The 19,518-nt window shown below is 38.3% G+C and overlaps 24 non-coding genes across 24 annotated transcripts; all 24 read left to right on the forward strand.

The window, feature by feature from the left end:
- The first annotated feature begins 63 nt into the window (after positions 1-63).
- Positions 64-136, forward strand: trnar-acg (transfer RNA arginine (anticodon ACG)). The gene has a single exon. It is a non-coding gene; the product is annotated as a tRNA-Arg (tRNA).
- An 810-nt stretch (positions 137-946) lies between these two features.
- On the forward strand, positions 947-1,018 carry trnae-uuc (transfer RNA glutamic acid (anticodon UUC)). The gene has a single exon. It is a non-coding gene; the product is annotated as a tRNA-Glu (tRNA).
- Positions 1,019-1,323: 305 nt separating this feature from the next.
- Positions 1,324-1,396, forward strand: trnar-acg (transfer RNA arginine (anticodon ACG)). Its single transcript has one exon. It is a non-coding gene; the product is annotated as a tRNA-Arg (tRNA).
- An 810-nt stretch (positions 1,397-2,206) lies between these two features.
- trnae-uuc (transfer RNA glutamic acid (anticodon UUC)) lies at positions 2,207-2,278 on the forward strand. Its single transcript has one exon. It is a non-coding gene; the product is annotated as a tRNA-Glu (tRNA).
- Positions 2,279-2,797: 519 nt separating this feature from the next.
- On the forward strand, positions 2,798-2,869 carry trnae-uuc (transfer RNA glutamic acid (anticodon UUC)). Its single transcript has one exon. It is a non-coding gene; the product is annotated as a tRNA-Glu (tRNA).
- Positions 2,870-4,057: 1,188 nt separating this feature from the next.
- Positions 4,058-4,129, forward strand: trnae-uuc (transfer RNA glutamic acid (anticodon UUC)). Its single transcript has one exon. It is a non-coding gene; the product is annotated as a tRNA-Glu (tRNA).
- Positions 4,130-4,434: 305 nt separating this feature from the next.
- Positions 4,435-4,507, forward strand: trnar-acg (transfer RNA arginine (anticodon ACG)). Its single transcript has one exon. It is a non-coding gene; the product is annotated as a tRNA-Arg (tRNA).
- Positions 4,508-5,317: 810 nt separating this feature from the next.
- Positions 5,318-5,389, forward strand: trnae-uuc (transfer RNA glutamic acid (anticodon UUC)). The gene has a single exon. It is a non-coding gene; the product is annotated as a tRNA-Glu (tRNA).
- Positions 5,390-5,908: 519 nt separating this feature from the next.
- On the forward strand, positions 5,909-5,980 carry trnae-uuc (transfer RNA glutamic acid (anticodon UUC)). Its single transcript has one exon. It is a non-coding gene; the product is annotated as a tRNA-Glu (tRNA).
- A 1,187-nt stretch (positions 5,981-7,167) lies between these two features.
- On the forward strand, positions 7,168-7,239 carry trnae-uuc (transfer RNA glutamic acid (anticodon UUC)). The gene has a single exon. It is a non-coding gene; the product is annotated as a tRNA-Glu (tRNA).
- Positions 7,240-9,094: 1,855 nt separating this feature from the next.
- On the forward strand, positions 9,095-9,166 carry trnae-uuc (transfer RNA glutamic acid (anticodon UUC)). Its single transcript has one exon. It is a non-coding gene; the product is annotated as a tRNA-Glu (tRNA).
- A 305-nt stretch (positions 9,167-9,471) lies between these two features.
- On the forward strand, positions 9,472-9,544 carry trnar-acg (transfer RNA arginine (anticodon ACG)). The gene has a single exon. It is a non-coding gene; the product is annotated as a tRNA-Arg (tRNA).
- Positions 9,545-10,353: 809 nt separating this feature from the next.
- trnae-uuc (transfer RNA glutamic acid (anticodon UUC)) lies at positions 10,354-10,425 on the forward strand. Its single transcript has one exon. It is a non-coding gene; the product is annotated as a tRNA-Glu (tRNA).
- Positions 10,426-10,730: 305 nt separating this feature from the next.
- On the forward strand, positions 10,731-10,803 carry trnar-acg (transfer RNA arginine (anticodon ACG)). The gene has a single exon. It is a non-coding gene; the product is annotated as a tRNA-Arg (tRNA).
- Positions 10,804-11,613: 810 nt separating this feature from the next.
- On the forward strand, positions 11,614-11,685 carry trnae-uuc (transfer RNA glutamic acid (anticodon UUC)). The gene has a single exon. It is a non-coding gene; the product is annotated as a tRNA-Glu (tRNA).
- A 305-nt stretch (positions 11,686-11,990) lies between these two features.
- trnar-acg (transfer RNA arginine (anticodon ACG)) lies at positions 11,991-12,063 on the forward strand. The gene has a single exon. It is a non-coding gene; the product is annotated as a tRNA-Arg (tRNA).
- Positions 12,064-14,132: 2,069 nt separating this feature from the next.
- trnae-uuc (transfer RNA glutamic acid (anticodon UUC)) lies at positions 14,133-14,204 on the forward strand. The gene has a single exon. It is a non-coding gene; the product is annotated as a tRNA-Glu (tRNA).
- A 305-nt stretch (positions 14,205-14,509) lies between these two features.
- Positions 14,510-14,582, forward strand: trnar-acg (transfer RNA arginine (anticodon ACG)). The gene has a single exon. It is a non-coding gene; the product is annotated as a tRNA-Arg (tRNA).
- An 810-nt stretch (positions 14,583-15,392) lies between these two features.
- Positions 15,393-15,464, forward strand: trnae-uuc (transfer RNA glutamic acid (anticodon UUC)). The gene has a single exon. It is a non-coding gene; the product is annotated as a tRNA-Glu (tRNA).
- A 1,187-nt stretch (positions 15,465-16,651) lies between these two features.
- On the forward strand, positions 16,652-16,723 carry trnae-uuc (transfer RNA glutamic acid (anticodon UUC)). The gene has a single exon. It is a non-coding gene; the product is annotated as a tRNA-Glu (tRNA).
- Positions 16,724-17,028: 305 nt separating this feature from the next.
- trnar-acg (transfer RNA arginine (anticodon ACG)) lies at positions 17,029-17,101 on the forward strand. The gene has a single exon. It is a non-coding gene; the product is annotated as a tRNA-Arg (tRNA).
- An 810-nt stretch (positions 17,102-17,911) lies between these two features.
- Positions 17,912-17,983, forward strand: trnae-uuc (transfer RNA glutamic acid (anticodon UUC)). Its single transcript has one exon. It is a non-coding gene; the product is annotated as a tRNA-Glu (tRNA).
- A 305-nt stretch (positions 17,984-18,288) lies between these two features.
- Positions 18,289-18,361, forward strand: trnar-acg (transfer RNA arginine (anticodon ACG)). Its single transcript has one exon. It is a non-coding gene; the product is annotated as a tRNA-Arg (tRNA).
- An 810-nt stretch (positions 18,362-19,171) lies between these two features.
- On the forward strand, positions 19,172-19,243 carry trnae-uuc (transfer RNA glutamic acid (anticodon UUC)). Its single transcript has one exon. It is a non-coding gene; the product is annotated as a tRNA-Glu (tRNA).
- Positions 19,244-19,518: the final 275 nt, after the last annotated feature.

Raw genomic sequence — 19,518 nt, forward strand, 5'->3', positions numbered from 1 at the left:
CATTGACAAAAGCTATGACTGTGTACACTGTTCTAGGAGTGACCTGACTTCAGCTTGTCTGTGGGGCCAGTGGCGCAATGGATAACGTGTCTGACTACGGATCAGAAGATTCTAGGTTCGACTCCTGGCTGGCTCGTCACTACTTTTAATTGATTGATATCAAGCCGGGAATCATACTGTATACTTTTCATTGTGTCTGGCTGTTCTCTTTTCAAACACATTTTAGACTGATTTTATATGGGACTTTTCATCCCAACATCTCTGCGAAAAAAAATGGAGCTATTAATTACAAAAGGCATCATTTCAACATTTATAGATTTGTCTGTGATGTTTTTTGTAAGAAAGTCTTTTCCCATATGGTCTATCGGTAAGGATTTCTGGTGTACGCACAGGTGTCATAGGTTCTACTCCCGGTATGGGATAGAAATCTTATTATTTGGCATGCACTTGTGTAACAAAAGATTTTACCTGGCAGCAGTATCACACAACACAACAATATTCCCCCAGCAACAGGAAATGTGAAATGTTATGTAGATTCAAAATTGACAATGCTTTTTAAACGTTGAATACACTTCATGTTTGCAGTTCTTGCTCTGCAGTAAAATTCATGCAACAACAGGAGGATCAAATGAAGATATGCATCTGTAACAGAAAACCAAGGAACCTTGTCGTGACAGACGCTATGACTGTGTACACAGATCAGAAGATTCAAGGTTGAAATCCTGGCTGAATCAACACTGTCTTTAGTTGACCAAAATCAAGCTGGGAAAAATACTGTATACTTTTCATTGTGTCTGGCTGTTCTCTCTTCAAACACATTTTAGACTGATTTTATATGGGACTTTTCCCCAACATCTCTGAGAAAAAATATGGCGCTTTTAATTACAACAGGCATAATTTCAACATTTATAATTTTGACCTTGATGTGTTTTTAAAGGAAATGTTTTCCCATATGGTCTAGCGGTAAGGATTCCTGGTTTTCACCCAGGTGGCCCGGGTTCAACTCCCGGTATGGGAAAGAACATCTTGTCGTGTGCCATGCACTTGTGTAACAACATATTTTAACTGGCTGCAGTATCACACAACACAAAAGTATTCCCTCAGGAAATGTGACATGTTATGTAGATTCAAAATTGACAATGCTTTTTAAACGTTGAATACACTTCATGTTTGCAGTTCTTGCTCTGCAGTAAAATTCATGCAACAACAGGAGGATCAAATGAAGATATGCATCTGTAACAGAAAACCAAAGAACCTTGTCATTGACAAAAGCTATGACTGTGTACACTGTTCTAGGAGTGACCTGACTTCAGCTTGTCTGTGGGGCCAGTGGCGCAATGGATAACGTGTCTGACTACGGATCAGAAGATTCTAGGTTCGACTCCTGGCTGGCTCGTCACTACTTTTAATTGATTGATATCAAGCCGGGAATCATACTGTATACTTTTCATTGTGTCTGGCTGTTCTCTTTTCAAACACATTTTAGACTGATTTTATATGGGACTTTTCATCCCAACATCTCTGCGAAAAAAAATGGAGCTATTAATTACAAAAGGCATCATTTCAACATTTATAGATTTGTCTGTGATGTTTTTTTAAAGAAAGTCTTTTCCCATATGGTCTATCGGTAAGGATTTCTGGTGTACGCACAGGTGTCATAGGTTCTACTCCCGGTATGGGATAGAAATCTTATTATTTGGCATGCACTTGTGTAACAAAAGATTTTACCTGGCAGCAGTATCACACAACACAACAATATTCCCCCAGCAACAGGAAATGTGAAATGTTATGTAGATTCAAAATTGACAATGCTTTTTAAACGTTGAATACACTTCATGTTTGCATTTCTTGCTCTGCAGTTAAATTCATGCAACAACAGGAGGATCAACTGAAGATATGTATCTGTAACAGAAAACCAAGGAACCTTGTCGTGACAGACGCTATGACTGTGTACACAGATCAGAAGATTCAAGGTTGAAATCCTGGCTGAATCAACACTGTCTTTAGTTGAACAAAATCAAGCCGGGAATGATACTGTATACTTTTCATTGTGTCTGGCTGTTCTCTCTTCAAACACATTTTAGACTGATTTTATATGGGACTTTTCCCCAACATCTCTGAGAAAAAATATGGCGCTTTTAATTACAACAGGCATAATTTCAACATTTATAGTTTTGACCTTGATGTGTTTTTAAAGGAAATGTCTTCACATATGGTCTAGCGGTAAGGATTCCTGGTTTTCACCCAGGTGTCCCGGGTTCAACTCCCGGTATGGGAAAGAACATCTTGTCGTGTGCCATGCACTTGTGTAACAACATATTTTAACTGGCTGCAGTATCACACAACACAAAAGTATTCCCTCAGGAAATGTGACATGTTATGTAGATTCAAAATTGACAAGGCTTTTTAAACGTTGAATACACTTCATGTTTGCAGTTCTTGCTCTGCAGTAAAATTCATGCAACAACAGGAGGATCAAATGAAGATATGCATCTGTAACAGAAAACCAAGGAACCTTGTCGTGACAGACGCTATGACTGTGTACACAGATCAGAAGATTCAAGGTTGAAATCCTGGCTGAATCAACACTGTCTTTAGTTGACCAAAATCAAGCTGGGAAAAATACTGTATACTTTTCATTGTGTCTGGCTGTTCTCTCTTCAAACACATTTTAGACTGATTTTATATGGGACTTTTCCCCAACATCTCTGAGAAAAAATATGGCGCTTTTAATTACAACAGGCATAATTTCAACATTTATAATTTTGACCTTGATGTGTTTTTAAAGGAAATGTTTTCCCATATGGTCTAGCGGTAAGGATTCCTGGTTTTCACCCAGGTGTCCCGGGTTCAACTCCCGGTATGGGAAAGAACATCTTGTCGTGTGCCATGCACTTGTGTAACAACATATTTTAACTGGCTGCAGTATCACACAACACAAAAGTATTCCCTCAGGAAATGTGACATGTTATGTAGATTCAAAATTGACAATGCTTTTTAAACGTTGAATACACTTCATGTTTGCAGTTCTTGCTCTGCAGTAAAATTCATGCAACAACAGGAGGATCAAATGAAGATATGCATCTGTAACAGAAAACCAAAGAACCTTGTCATTGACAAAAGCTATGACTGTGTACACTGTTCTAGGAGTGACCTGACTTCAGCTTGTCTGTGGGGCCAGTGGCGCAATGGATAACGTGTCTGACTACGGGTCAGAAGATTCTAGGTTCGACTCCTGGCTGGCTCGTCACTACTTTTAATTGATTGATATCAAGCCGGGAATCATACTGTATACTTTTCATTGTGTCTGGCTGTTCTCTTTTCAAACACATTTTAGACTGATTTTATATGGGACTTTTCATCCCAACATCTCTGCGAAAAAAAATTGAGCTATTAATTACAAAAGGCATCATTTCAACATTTATAGATTTGTCTGTGATGTTTTTTTTAAGAAAGTCTTTTCCCATATGGTCTATCGGTAAGGATTTCTGGTGTATGCACAGGTGTCATAGGTTCTACTCCCGGTATGGGATAGAAACCTTATTATTTGGCATGCACTTGTGTAACAACAGATTTTACCTGGCAGCAGTATCACACAACACAACAATATTCCCTCAGTAACAGGAAATGTGAAATGTTATGTAGATTCAAAATTGACAATGCTTTTTAAACGTTGAATTCACTTCATGTTTGCATTTCTTGCTCTGCAGTAAAATTCATGCAACAACAGGAGGATCAAATGAAGATATGCATCTGTAACAGAAAACCAAGGAACCTTGTCGTGACAGACGCTATGACTGTGTACACAGATCAGAAGATTCAAGGTTGAAATCCTGGCTGAATCAACACTGTCTTTAGTTGACCAAAATCAAGCTGGGAAAAATACTGTATACTTTTCATTGTGTCTGGCTGTTCTCTCTTCAAACACATTTTAGACTGATTTTATATGGGACTTTTCCCCAACATCTCTGAGAAAAAATATGGCGCTTTTAATTACAACAGGCATAATTTCAACATTTATAGTTTTGACCTTGATGTTTTTTTAAAGGAAACGTCTTCCCATATGGTCTAGCGGTAAGGATTCCTGGTTTTCACCCAGGTGGCCCGGGTTCAACTCCCGGTATGGGAAAGAACATCTTGTCGTGTGCCATGCACTTGTGTAACAACATATTTTAACTGGCTGCAGTATCACACAACACAAAAGTATTCCCTCAGGAAATGTGACATGTTATGTAGATTCAAAATTGACAAGGCTTTTTAAACGTTGAATACACTTCATGTTTGCAGTTCTTGCTCTGCAGTAAAATTAATGCAACAACAGGAGGATCAAATGAAGATATGCATCTGTAACAGAAAACCAAAGAACCTTGTCGTTGACAAAAGCTATGACTGTGTACACTGTTCTAGGAGTGACCTGACTTCAGCTTGTCTGTGGGGCCAGTGGCGCAATGGATAACGTGTCTGACTACGGATCAGAAGATTCTAGGTTCGACTCCTGGCTGGCTCGTCACTATTTTTAATTGATTGAAATCAAGCCGGGAATGATACTGTATACTTTTCATTGTGTCTGGCTGTTCTCTTTTCAAACACATTTTAGACTGATTTTATATGGGACTTTTCATCCCAACATCTCTGAGAAAAAAAATGGAGCTATTAATTACAAAAGGCATCATTTCAACATTTATAGATTTGTCTGTGATGTTTTTTTTAAGAAAGGCTTTTCCCATATGGTCTATCGGTAAGGATTTCTGGTGTATGCACAGGTGTCATAGGTTCTACTCCCGGTATGGGATAGAAACCTTATTATTTGGCATGCACTTGTGTAACAACAGATTTTACCTGGCAGCAGTATCACACAACACAACAATATTCCCTCAGTAACAGGAAATGTGAAATGTTATGTAGATTCAAAATTGACAATGCTTTTTAAACGTTGAATACACTTCATGTTTGCATTTCTTGCTCTGCAGTAAAATTCATGCAACAACAGGAGGATCAAATGAAGATATGCATCTGTAACAGAAAACCAAGGAACCTTGTCGTGACAGACGCTATGACTGTGTACACAGATCAGAAGATTCAAGGTTGAAATCCTGGCTGAATCAACACTGTCTTTAGTTGAACAAAATCAAGCCGGGAATGATACTGTATACTTTTCATTGTGTCTGGCTGTTCTCTCTTCAAACACATTTTAGACTGATTTTATATGGGACTTTTCCCCAACATCTCTGAGAAAAAATATGGCGCTTTTAATTACAACAGGCATAATTTCAACATTTATAGTTTTGACCTTGATGTGTTTTTAAAGGAAATGTCTTCACATATGGTCTAGCGGTAAGGATTCCTGGTTTTCACCCAGGTGTCCCGGGTTCAACTCCCGGTATGGGAAAGAACATCTTGTCGTGTGCCATGCACTTGTGTAACAACATATTTTAACTGGCTGCAGTATCACACAACACAAAAGTATTCCCTCAGGAAATGTGACATGTTATGTAGATTCAAAATTGACAAGGCTTTTTAAACGTTGAATACACTTCATGTTTGCAGTTCTTGCTCTGCAGTAAAATTCATGCAACAACAGGAGGATCAAATGAAGATATGCATCTGTAACAGAAAACCAAGGAACCTTGTCGTGACAGACGCTATGACTGTGTACACAGATCAGAAGAGTCAAGGTTGAAATCCTGGCTGAATCAACACTGTCTTTAGTTGACCAAAATCAAGCTGGGAAAAATACTGTATACTTTTCATTGTGTCTGGCTGTTCTCTCTTCAAACACATTTTAGACTGATTTTATATGGGACTTTTCCCCAACATCTCTGAGAAAAAATATGGCGCTTTTAATTACAACAGGCATAATTTCAACATTTATAATTTTGACCTTGATGTGTTTTTAAAGGAAATGTTTTCCCATATGGTCTAGCGGTAAGGATTCCTGGTTTTCACCCAGGTGTCCCGGGTTCAACTCCCGGTATGGGAAAGAACATCTTGTCGTGTGCCATGCACTTGTGTAACAACATATTTTAACTGGCTGCAGTATCACACAACACAAAAGTATTCCCTCAGGAAATGTGACATGTTATGTAGATTCAAAATTGACAATGCTTTTTAAACGTTGAATACACTTCATGTTTGCAGTTCTTGCTCTGCAGTAAAATTCATGCAACAACAGGAGGATCAAATGAAGATATGCATCTGTAACAGAAAACCAAAGAACCTTGTCATTGACAAAAGCTATGACTGTGTACACTGTTCTAGGAGTGACCTGACTTCAGCTTGTCTGTGGGGCCAGTGGCGCAATGGATAACGTGTCTGACTACGGGTCAGAAGATTCTAGGTTCGACTCCTGGCTGGCTCGTCACTACTTTTAATTGATTGATATCAAGCCGGGAATCATACTGTATACTTTTCATTGTGTCTGGCTGTTCTCTTTTCAAACACATTTTAGACTGATTTTATATGGGACTTTTCATCCCAACATCTCTGCGAAAAAAAATTGAGCTATTAATTACAAAAGGCATCATTTCAACATTTATAGATTTGTCTGTGATGTTTTTTTTAAGAAGTCTTTTCCCATATGGTCTATGGGTAAGGATTTCTGGTGTACGCACAGGTGTCATAGGTTCTACTCCCGGTATGGGATAGAAATCTTATTATTTGGCATGCACTTGTGTAACAACAGATTTTACCTGGCAGCAGTATCACACAACACAACAATATTCCCTCAGCAACAGGAAATGTAAAATGTTATGTATATTCAAAATTGACAATGCTTTTTAAACGTTGAATACACTTCATGTTTGCATTTCTTGCTCTGCAGTAAAATTCATGCAACAACAGGAGGATCAAATGAAGATATGCATCTGTAACAGAAAACCAAGGAACCTTGTCGTGAGAGACGCTATGACTGTGTACACAGATCAGAAGATTCAAGGTTGAAATCCTGGCTGAATCAACACTGTCTTTAGTTGACCAAAATCAAGCTGGGAAAAATACTGTATACTTTTCATTGTGTCTGGCTGTTCTCTCTTCAAACACATTTTAGACTGATTTTATATGGGACTTTTCCCCAACATCTCTGAGAAAAAATATGGCGCTTTTAATTACAACAGGCATAATTTCAACATTTATAGTTTTGACCTTGATGTTTTTTTAAAAGAAATGTTTTCCCATATGGTCTAGGGGTAAGGATTCCTGTTTTTCACCCAGGTGGCCCGGGTTCAACTCCCGGTATGGGAAAGAACATCTTGTCATGTGCCATGCACTTGTGTAACAACATATTTTAACTGGCTGCAGTATCACACAACACAAAAGTATTCCCTCAGGAAATGTGACATGTTATGTAGATTCAAAATTGACAAGGCTTTTTAAACGTTGAATACACATCATGTTTGCAGTTCTTGCTCTGCAGTAAAATTCATGCAACAACAGGAGGATCAAATGAAGATATGCATCTGTAACAGAAAACCAAAGAACCTTGTCATTGACAAAAGCTATGACTGTGTACACTGTTCTAGGAGTGACCTGACTTCAGCTTGTCTGTGGGGCCAGTGGCGCAATGGATAACCTGTCTGACTACGGATCAGAAGATTCTAGGTTTGACTCCTGGCTGGCTCGTCACTACATTTAATTGATTGAAATCAAGCCGGGAATGATACTGTATACTTTTCATTGTGTCTGGCTGTTCTCTTTTCAAACACATTTTAGACTGATTTTATATGGGACTTTTCATCCCAACATCTCTGCGGAAAAAAATTGACCTATTAATTACAAAAGGCATCATTTCAACATTTATAGATTTGTCTGTGATGTTTTTTTTAAGAAGTCTTTTCCCATATGGTCTATCGGTAAGGATTTCTGGTGTACGCACAGGTGTCATAGGTTCTACTCCCGGTATGGGATAGAAATCTTATTATTTGGCATGCACTTGTGTAACAACAGATGTTACCTGGCAGCAGTATCACACAACACAACAATATTCCCTCAGTAACAGGAAATGTGACATGTTATGTAGATTCAAAATTGACAAGGCTTTTTAAACGTTGAATACACTTCATGTTTGCAGTTCTTGCTCTGCAGTAAAATTCATGCAACAACAGGAGGATCAAATGAAGATATGCATCTGTAACAGAAAACCAAAGAACCTTGTCATTGACAAAAGCTATGACTGTGTACACTGTTCTAGGAGTGACCTGACTTCAGCTTGTCTGTATGGCCAGTGGCGCAATGGATAACGTGTCTGACTACGGATCAGAAGATTCTAGGTTTGACTCCTGGCTGGCTCGTCACTACATTTAATTGATTGAAATCAAGCCGGGAATCATACTGTTTACTTTTCATTGTGTCTGGCTGTTCTCTTTTCAAACACATTTTAGACTGATTTTATATGGGACTTTTCATCCCAACATCTCTGCGGAAAAAAATTGAGCTATTAATTACAAAAGGCATCATTTCAACATTTAAAGATTTGTCTGTGATGTTTTTTTTAAGAAGTCTTTTCCCATATGGTCTATCGGTAAGGATTTCTGGTGTACGCACAGGTGTCATAGGTTCTACTCCCGGTATGGGATAGAAATCTTATTATTTGGCATGCACTTGTGTAACAACAGATTTTACCTGGCAGCAGTATCACACAACACAACAATATTCCCTCAGCAACAGGAAATGTAAAATGTTATGTATATTCAAAATTGACAATGCTTTTTAAACGTTGAATACACTTCATGTTTGCATTTCTTGCTCTGCAGTAAAATTCATGCAACAACAGGAGGATCAAATGAAGATATGCATCTGTAACAGAAAACCAAGGAACCTTGTCGTGACAGACGCTATGACTGTGTACACAGATCAGAAGATTCAAGGTTGAAATCCTGGCTGAATCAACACTGTCTTTAGTTGACCAAAATCAAGCTGGGAAAAATACTGTATACTTTTCATTGTGTCTGGCTGTTCTCTCTTCAAACACATTTTAGACTGATTTTATATGGGACTTTTCCCCAACATCTCTGAGAAAAAATATGGCGCTTTTAATTACAACAGGCATAATTTCAACATTTATAGTTTTGACCTTGATGTGTTTTTAAAGGAGATGTCTTTCCATATGGTCTAGCGTTAAGGATTCCTGGTTTTCACCCAGGTGGCCCGGGTTCAACTCCCGGTATGGGAAAGAGCATCTTGTCGTGTGCCATGCACTTGTGTAACAACATATTTTAACTGGCTGCAGAATCACACAACACAAAAGTATTCCCTCAGGAAATGTGACATGTTATGTAGATTCAAAATTGACAAGGCTTTTTAAACGTTGAATACACTTCATGTTTGCAGTTCTTGCTCTGCAGTAAAATTCATGCAACAACAGGAGGATCAAATGAAGATATGCATCTGTAACAGAAAACCAAAGAACCTTGTCATTGACAAAAGCTATGACTGTGTACACTGTTCTAGGAGTGACCTGACTTCAGCTTGTCTGTGGGGCCAGTGGCGCAATGGATAACGTGTCTGACTACGGATCAGAAGATTCTAGGTTTGACTCCTGGCTGGCTCGTCACTACATTTAATTGATTGAAATCAAGCCGGGAATCATACTGTATACTTTTCATTGTGTCTGGCTGTTCTCTTTTCAAACACATTTTAGACTGATTTTATATGGGACTTTTCATCCCAACATCTCTGCGGAAAAAAATTGAGCTATTAATTACAAAAGGCATCATTTCAACATTTATAGATTTGTCTGTGATGTTTTTTTTAAGAAGTCTTTTCCCATATGGTCTATCGGTAAGGATTTCTGGTGTACGCACATGTGTCATAGGTTCTACTCCCGGTATGGGATAGAAATCTTATTATTTGGCATGCACTTGTGTAACAACAGATTTTACCTGGCAGCAGTATCACACAACACAACAATATTCCCTCAGCAACAGGAAATGTAAAATGTTATGTATATTCAAAATTGACAATGATTTTTAAACGTTGAATACACTTCATGTTTGCATTTCTTGCTCTGCAGTAAAATTCATGCAACAACAGGAGGATCAAATGAAGACATGCATCTGTAACAGAAAACCAAGGAACCTTGTCGTGACAGACGCTATGAATGTGTACACAGATCAGAAGATTCAAGGTTGAAATCCTGGCTGAATCAACACTGTCTTTAGTTGACCAAAATCAAGCTGGGAAAAATACTGTATACTTTTCATTGTGTCTGGCTGTTCTCTCTTCAAACACATTTTAGACTGATTTTATATGGGACTTTTCCCCAACATCTCTGAGAAAAAATATGGCGCTTTTAATTACAACAGGCATAATTTCAACATTTATAGTTTTGACCTTGATGTGTTTTTAAAGGAGACGTCTTCCCATATGGTCTAGCGGTAAGGATTCCTGGTATTCACCCAGGTGGCCCGGGTTCAACTCCCGGTATGGGAAAGAACATCTTGTCGTGTGCCATGCACTTGTGTAACAACATATTTTAACTGGCTGCAGTATCACACAACACAAAAGTATTCCCTCAGGAAATGTGACATGTTATGTAGATTCAAAATTGACAAGGCTTTTAAAACGTTGAATACACTTCATGTTTGCAGTTCTTGCTCTGCAGTAAAATTCATGCAACAACAGGAGGATCAAATGAAGATATGCATCCGTAACAGAAAACCAAAGAACCTTGTCGTTGACAAAAGCTATGACTGTGTACACTGTTCTAGGAGTGACCTGACTTCAGCTTCTTTGTGGGGCCAGTGGCGCAATGGATAACGTGTCTGACTACGGATCAGAAGATTCTAGGTTCGACTCCTGGCTGGCTCGTCACTATCTTTAATTGATTGAAATCAAGCCGGGAATGATACTGTATACTTTTCATTGTGTCTGGCTGTTCTCTTTTCAAACACATTTTAGACTGATTTTATATGGGACTTTTCATCCCAACATCTCTGAGAAAAAAAATGGAGCTATTAATTACAAAAGGCATCATTTCAACATTTATAGATTTGTCTGTGATGTTTTTTTTAAGAAAGTCTTTTCCCATATGGTCTATCGGTAAGGATTTCTGGTGTACGCACAGATGTCATAGGTTCTACTCCCGGTATGGGATAGAAATCTTATTATTTGGCATGCACTTGTGTAACAACAGATTTTACCTGGCAGCAGTATCACACAACACAACAATATTCCCTCAGCAACAGGAAATGTAAAATGTTATGTATATTCAAAATTGACAATGCTTTTTAAACGTTGAATACACTTCATGTTTGCATTTCTTGCTCTGCAGTAAAATTCATGCAACAACAGGAGGATCAAATGAAGATATGCATCTGTAACAGAAAACCAAGGAACCTTGTCGTGACAGACGCTTTGAATGTGTACACAGATCAGAAGATTCAAGGTTGAAATCCTGGCTGAATCAACACTGTCTTTAGTTGACCAAAATCAAGCTGGGAAAAATACTGTATACTTTTCATTGTGTCTGGCTGTTCTCTCTTCAAACACATTTTAGACTGATTTTATATGGGACTTTTCCCCAACATCTCTGAGAAAAAATATGGCGCTTTTAATTACAACAGGCATAATTTCAACATTTATAGTTTTGACCTTGATGTGTTTTTAAAGGAGATGTCTTCCCACATGGTCTAGCGGTAAGGATTCCTGGTTTTCACCCAGGTGGCCCGGGTTCAACTCCCGGTATGGGAAAGAACATCTTGTCGTGTGCCATGCACTTGTGTAACAACATATTTTAACTGGCTGCAGAATCACACAACACAAAAGTATTCCCTCAGGAAATGTGACATGTTATGTAGATTCAAAATTGACAAGGCTTTTAAAACGTTGAATACACTTCATGTTTGCAGTTCTTGCTCTGCAGTAAAATTCATGCAACAACAGGAGGATCAAATGAAGATATGCATCCGTAACAGAAAACCAAAGAACCTTGTCGTTGACAAAAGCTATGACTGTGTACACTGTTCTAGGAGTGACCTGACTTCAGCTTCTTTGTGGGGCCAGTGGCGCAATGGATAACGTGTCTGACTACGGATCAGAAGATTCTAGGTTCGACTCCTGGCTGGCTCGTCACTATCTTTAATTGATTGAAATCAAGCCGGGAATGATACTGTATACTTTTCATTGTGTCTGGCTGTTCTCTTTTCAAACACATTTTAGACTGATTTTATATGGGACTTTTCATCCCAACATCTCTGAGAAAAAAAATGGAGCTATTAATTACAAAAGGCATCATTTCAACATTTATAGATTTGTCTGTGATGTTTTTTTTAAGAAAGTCTTTTCCCTAATGGTCTATCGGTAAGGATTTCTGGTGTACGCACAGATGTCATAGGTTCTACTCCCGGTATGGGATAGAAATCTTATTATTTGGCATGCACTTGTGTAACAACAGATTTTACCTGGCAGCAGTATCACACAACACAACAATATTCCCTCAGCAACAGGAAATGTAAAATGTTATGTATATTCAAAATTGACAATGCTTTTTAAACGTTGAATACACTTCATGTTTGCATTTCTTGCTCTGCAGTAAAATTCATGCAACAACAGGAGGATCAAATGAAGATATGCATCTGTAACAGAAAACCAAGGAACCTTGTCGTGACAGACGCTATGACTGTGTACACAGATCAGAAGATTCAAGGTTGAAATCCTGGCTGAATCAACACTGTCTTTAGTTGACCAAAATCAAGCTGGGAAAAATACTGTATACTTTTCATTGTGTCTGGCTGTTCTCTCTTCAAACACATTTTAGACTGATTTTATATGGGACTTTTCCCCAACATCTCTGAGAAAAAATATGGCGCTTTTAATTACAACAGGCATAATTTCAACATGTATAGTTTTGACCTTGATGTTTTTTTAAAAGAAATGTCTTCCCATATGGTCTACGGGTAAGGATTCCTGTTTTTCACCCAGGTGGCCCGGGTTCAACTCCCGGTATGGGAAAGAACATCTTGTCATGTGCCATGCACTTGTGTAACAACATATTTTAACTGGCTGCAGAATCACACAACACAAAAGTATTCCCTCAGGAAATGTGACATGTTATGTAGATTCAAAATTGACAAGGCTTTTAAAACGTTGAATACACTTCATGTTTGCAGTTCTTGCTCTGCAGTAAAATTCATGCAACAACAGGAGGATCAAATGAAGATATGCATCTGTAACAGAAAACCAAAGAACCTTGTCGTTGACAAAAGCTATGACTGTGTACACTGTTCTAGGAGTGACCTGACTTCAGCTTCTTTGTGGGGCCAGTGGCGCAATGGATAACGTGTCTGACTACGGATCAGAAGATTGTAGGTTCGACTCCTGGCTGGCTCGTCACTACATTTAATTGATTGAAATCAAGCCGGGAATGATACTGTATACTTTTCATTGTGTCTGGCTGTTCTCTTTTCAAACACATTTTAGACTGATTTTATATGGGACTTTTCATCCCAACATCTCTGCGAAAAAAAATGGAGCTATTAATTACAAAAGGCATCATTTCAACATTTATAGATTTGTCTGTGATGTTTTTTTTAAGAAGTCTTTTCCCATATGGTCTATCGGTAAGGATTTCTGGTGTACGCACAGGTGTCATAGGTTCTACTCCCGGTATGGGATAGAAATCTTATTATTTGGCATGCACTTGTGTAACAACAGATTTTACCTGGCAGCAGTATCACACAACACAACAATATTCCCTCAGCAACAGGAAATGTGAAATGTTATGTAGATTCAAAATTGACAATGCTTTTTAAACGTTGAATACACTTCATGTTTGCATTTCTAGCTCCGCAGTAAAATTCATGCAACAACAGGAGGATCAAATGAAGATATGCATCTGTAACAGAAAACCAAGGAACCTTGTCGTGACAGACGCTATGACTGTGTACACAGATCAGAAGATTCAAGGTTGAAATCCTGGCTGAATCAACACTGTCTTTAGTTGACCAAAATCAAGCTGGGAAAAATACTGTATACTTTTCATTGTGTCTGGCTGTTCTCTCTTCAAACACATTTTAGACTGATTTTATATGGGACTTTTCCCCAACATCTCTGAGAAAAAATATGGCGCTTTTAATTACAACAGGCATAATTTCAACATTTATAGTTTTGACCTTGATGTTTTTTTAAAGGAAATGTCTTCACATATGGTCTAGCGGTAAGGATTCCTGGTTTTCACCCAGGTGGCCCGGGTTCAACTCCCGGTATGGGAAAGAACATCTTGTCGTGTGCCATGCACTTGTGTAACAACATATTTTAACTGGCTGCAGTATCACACAACACAAAAGTATTCCCTCAGGAAATGTGACATGTTATGTAGATTCAAAATTGACAAGGCTTTTAAAACGTTGAATACACTTCATGTTTGCAGTTCTTGCTCTGCAGTAAAATTCATGCAACAACAGGAGGATCAAATGAAGATATGCATCTGTAACAGAAAACCAAAGAACCTTGTCGTTGACAAAAGCTATGACTGTGTACACTGTTCTAGGAGTGACCTGACTTCAGCTTCTTTGTGGGGCCAGTGGCGCAATGGATAACGTGTCTGACTACGGATCAGAAGATTCTAGGTTCGACTCCTGGCTGGCTCGTCACTATCTTTAATTGATTGAAATCAAGCCGGGAATGATACTGTATACTTTTCATTGTGTCTGGCTGTTCTCTTTTCAAACACATTTTAGACTGATTTTATATGGGACTTTTCATCCCAACATCTCTGAGAAAAAAAATGGAGCTATTAATTACAAAAGGCATCATTTCAACATTTATAGATTTGTCTGTGATGTTTTTTGTAAGAAAGTCTTTTCCCATATGGTCTATCGGTAAGGATTTCTGGTGTACGCACAGGTGTCATAGGTTCTACTCCCGGTATGGGATAGAAATCTTATTATTTGGCATGCACTTGTGTAACAACAGATTTTACCTGGCAGCAGTATCACACAACACAACAATATTCCCCCAGCAACAGGAAATGTGAAATGTTATGTAGATTCAAAATTGACAATGCTTTTTAAACGTTGAATACACTTCATGTTTGCATTTCTTGCTCTGCAGTAAAATTCATGCAACAACAGGAGGATCAAATGAAGATATGCATCTGTAACAGAAAACCAAGGAACCTTGTCGTGACAGACGCTATGACTGTGTACACAGATCAGAAGATTCAAGGTTGAAATCCTGGCTGAATCAACACTGTCTTTAGTTGACCAAAATCAAGCTGGGAAAAATACTGTATACTTTTCATTGTGTCTGGCTGTTCTCTCTTCAAACACATTTTAGACTGATTTTATATGGGACTTTTCCCCAACATCTCTGAGAAAAAATATGGCGCTTTTAATTACAACAGGCATAATTTCAACATGTATAGTTTTGACCTTGATGTTTTTTTAAAAGAAATGTCTTCCCATATGGTCTAGGGGTAAGGATTCCTGTTTTTCACCCAGGTGGCCCGGGTTCAACTCCCGGTATGGGAAAGAACATCTTGTCATGTGCCATGCACTTGTGTAACAACATATTTTAACTGGCTGCAGAATCACACAACACAAAAGTATTCCCTCAGGAAATGTGACATGTTATGTAGATTCAAAATTGACAAGGCTTTTAAAACGTTGAATACACTTCATGTTTGCAGTTCTTGCTCTGCAGTAAAATTCATGCAACAACAGGAGGATCAAATGAAGATATGCATCTGTAACAGAAAACCAAAGAACCTTGTCGTTGACAAAAGCTATGACTGTGTACACTGTTCTAGGAGTGACCTGACTTCAGCTTCTTTGTGGGGCCAGTGGCGCAATGGATAACGTGTCTGACTACGGATCAGAAGACTGTAGGTTCGACTCCTGGCTGGCTCGTCACTACATTTAATTGATTGAAATCAAGCCGGGAATGATACTGTATACTTTTCATTGTGTCTGGCTGTTCTCTTTTCAAACACATTTTAGACTGATTTTATATGGGACTTTTCATCCCAACATCTCTGCGAAAAAAGATGGAGCTATTAATTACAAAAGGCATCATTTCAACATTTATAGATTTGTCTGTGATGTTTTTTTTAAGAAGTCTTTTCCCATATGGTCTATCGGTAAGGATTTCTGGTGTACGCACAGGTGTCATAGGTTCTACTCCCGGTATGGGATAGAAATCTTATTATTTGGCATGCACTTGTGTAACAACAGATTTTACCTGGCAGCAGTATCACACAACACAACAATATTCCCTCAGCAACAGGAAATGTGAAATGTTATGTAGATTCAAAATTGACAATGCTTTTTAAACGTTGAATACACTTCATGTTTGCATTTCTAGCTCCGCAGTAAAATTCATGCAACAACAGGAGGATCAAATGAAGATATGCATCTGTAACAGAAAACCAAGGAACCTTGTCGTGACAGACGCTATGACTGTGTACACAGATCAGAAGATTCAAGGTTGAAATCCTGGCTGAATCAACACTGTCTTTAGTTGACCAAAATCAAGCTGGGAAAAATACTGTATACTTTTCATTGTGTCTGGCTGTTCTCTCTTCAAACACATTTTAGACTGATTTTATATGGGACTTTTCCCCAACATCTCTGAGAAAAAATATGGCGCTTTTAATTACAACAGGCATAATTTCAACATTTATAGTTTTGACCTTGATGTTTTTTTAAAGGAAATGTCTTCCCATATGGTCTAGCGGTAAGGATTCCTGGTTTTCACCCAGGTGGCCCGGGTTCAACTCCCGGTATGGGAAAGAACATCTTGTCGTGTGCCATGCACGTGTGTAACAACATATTTTAACTGGCTGCAGTATCACACAACACAAAAGTATTCCCTCAGGAAATGTGACATGTTATGTAGATTCAAAATTGACAAGGCTTTTTAAACGTTGAATACACATCATGTTTGCAGTTCTTGCTCTGCAGTAAAATTCATGCAACAACAGGAGGATCAAATGAAGATATGCATCTGTAACAGAAAACCAAAGAACCTTGTCGTTGACAAAAGCTATGACTGTGTACACTGTTCTAGCAGTGACCTGACTTCAGGTTGTCTGTGGGGCCAGTGGCGCAATGGATAACGTGTCTGACTACGGATCAGAAGATTCTAGGTTCGACTCCTGGCTGGCTCGTCACTATATTTAATTGATTGAAATCAAGCCGGGAATGATACTGTATACTTTTCATTGTGTCTGGCTGTTCTCTTTTCAAACACATTTTAGACTGATTTTATATGGGACTTTTCATCCCAACATCTCTGAGAAAAAAAATGGAGCTATTAATTACAAAAGGCATCATTTCAACATTTATAGATTTGTCTGTGATGTTTTTTTTAAGAAAGTCTTTTCCCATATGGTCTATCGGTAAGGATTTCTGGTGTACGCACAGATGTCATAGGTTCTACTCCCGGTATGGGATAGAAATCTTATTATTTGGCATGCACTTGTGTAACAACAGATTTTACCTGGCAGCAGTATCACACAACACAACAATATTCCCTCAGCAACAGGAAATGTAAAATGTTATGTATATTCAAAATTGACAATGCTTTTTAAACGTTGAATACACTTCATGTTTGCATTTCTTGCTCTGCAGTAAAATTCATGCAACAACAGGAGGATCAAATGAAGATATGCATCTGTAACAGAAAACCAAGGAACCTTGTCGTGACAGACGCTATGACTGTGTACACAGATCAGAAGATTCAAGGTTGAAATCCTGGCTGAATCAACACTGTCTTTAGTTGACCAAAATCAAGCTGGGAAAAATACTGTATACTTTTCATTGTGTCTGGCTGTTCTCTCTTCAAACACATTTTAGACTGATTTTATATGGGACTTTTCCCCAACATCTCTGAGAAAAAATATGGCGCTTTTAATTACAACAGGCATAATTTCAACATTTATAGTTTTGACCTTGATGTGTTTTTAAAGGAGATGTCTTCCCATATGGTCTAGCGGTAAGGATTCCTGGTTTTCACCCAGGTGGCCCGGGTTCAACTCCCGGTATGGGAAAGAACATCTTGTCGTGTGCCATGCACTTGTGTAACAACATATTTTAACTGGCTGCAGTATCACACAACACAAAAGTATTCCCTCAGGAAATGTGACATGTTATGTAGATTCAAAATTGACAAGGCTTTTAAAACGTTGAATACACTTCATGTTTGCAGTTCTTGCTCTGCAGTAAAATTCATGCAACAACAGGAGGATCAAATGAAGATATGCATCTGTAACAGAAAACCAAAGAACCTTGTCGTTGACAAAAGCTATGACTGTGTACACTGTTCTAGCAGTGACCTGACTTCAGGTTGTCTGTGGGGCCAGTGGCGCAATGGATAACGTGTCTGACTACGGATCAGAAGATTCTAGGTTCGACTCCTGGCTGGCTCGTCACTATATTTAATTGATTGAAATCAAGCCGGGAATGATACTGTATACTTTTCATTGTGTCTGGCTGTTCTCTTTTCAAACACATTTTAGACTGATTTTATATGGGACTTTTCATCCCAACATCTCTGAGAAAAAAAATGGAGCTATTAATTACAAAAGGCATCATTTCAACATTTATAGATTTGTCTGTGATGTTTTTTTTAAGAAAGTCTTTTCCCATATGGTCTATCGGTAAGGATTTCTGGTGTACGCACAGATGTCATAGGTTCTACTCCCGGTATGGGATAGAAATCTTATTATTTGGCATGCACTTGTGTAACAACAGATTTTACCTGGCAGCAGTATCACACAACACAACAATATTCCCTCAGCAACAGGAAATGTAAAATGTTATGTATATTCAAAATTGACAATGCTTTTTAAACGTTGAATACACTTCATGTTTGCATTTCTTGCTCTGCAGTAAAATTCATGCAACAACAGGAGGATCAAATGAAGATATGCATCTGTAACAGAAAACCAAGGAACCTTGTCGTGACAGACGCTATGACTGTGTACACAGATCAGAAGATTCAAGGTTGAAATCCTGGCTGAATCAACACTGTCTTTAGTTGACCAAAATCAAGCTGGGAAAAATACTGTATACTTTTCATTGTGTCTGGCTGTTCTCTCTTCAAACACATTTTAGACTGATTTTATATGGGACTTTTCCCCAACATCTCTGAGAAAAAATATGGCGCTTTTAATTACAACAGGCATAATTTCAACATTTATAGTTTTGACCTTGATGTGTTTTTAAAGGAGATGTCTTCCCATATGGTCTAGCGGTAAGGATTCCTGGTTTTCACCCAGGTGGCCCGGGTTCAACTCCCGGTATGGGAAAGAACATCTTGTCGTGTGCCATGCACTTGTGTAACAACATATTTTAACTGGCTGCAGTATCACACAACACAAAAGTATTCCCTCAGGAAATGTGACATGTTATGTAGATTCAAAATTGACAAGGCTTTTAAAACGTTGAATACACTTCATGTTTGCAGTTCTTGCTCTGCAGTAAAATTCATGCAACAACAGGAGGATCAAATGAAGATATGCATCTGTAACAGAAAACCAAAGAACCTTGTCGTTGACAAAAGCTATGACTGTGTACACTGTTC

The sequence above is a fragment of the Salvelinus fontinalis genome, unplaced genomic scaffold (genome assembly GCF_029448725.1).
Source record: "Salvelinus fontinalis isolate EN_2023a unplaced genomic scaffold, ASM2944872v1 scaffold_1028, whole genome shotgun sequence".
Lineage (NCBI taxonomy): Eukaryota > Metazoa > Chordata > Actinopteri > Salmoniformes > Salmonidae > Salvelinus > Salvelinus fontinalis.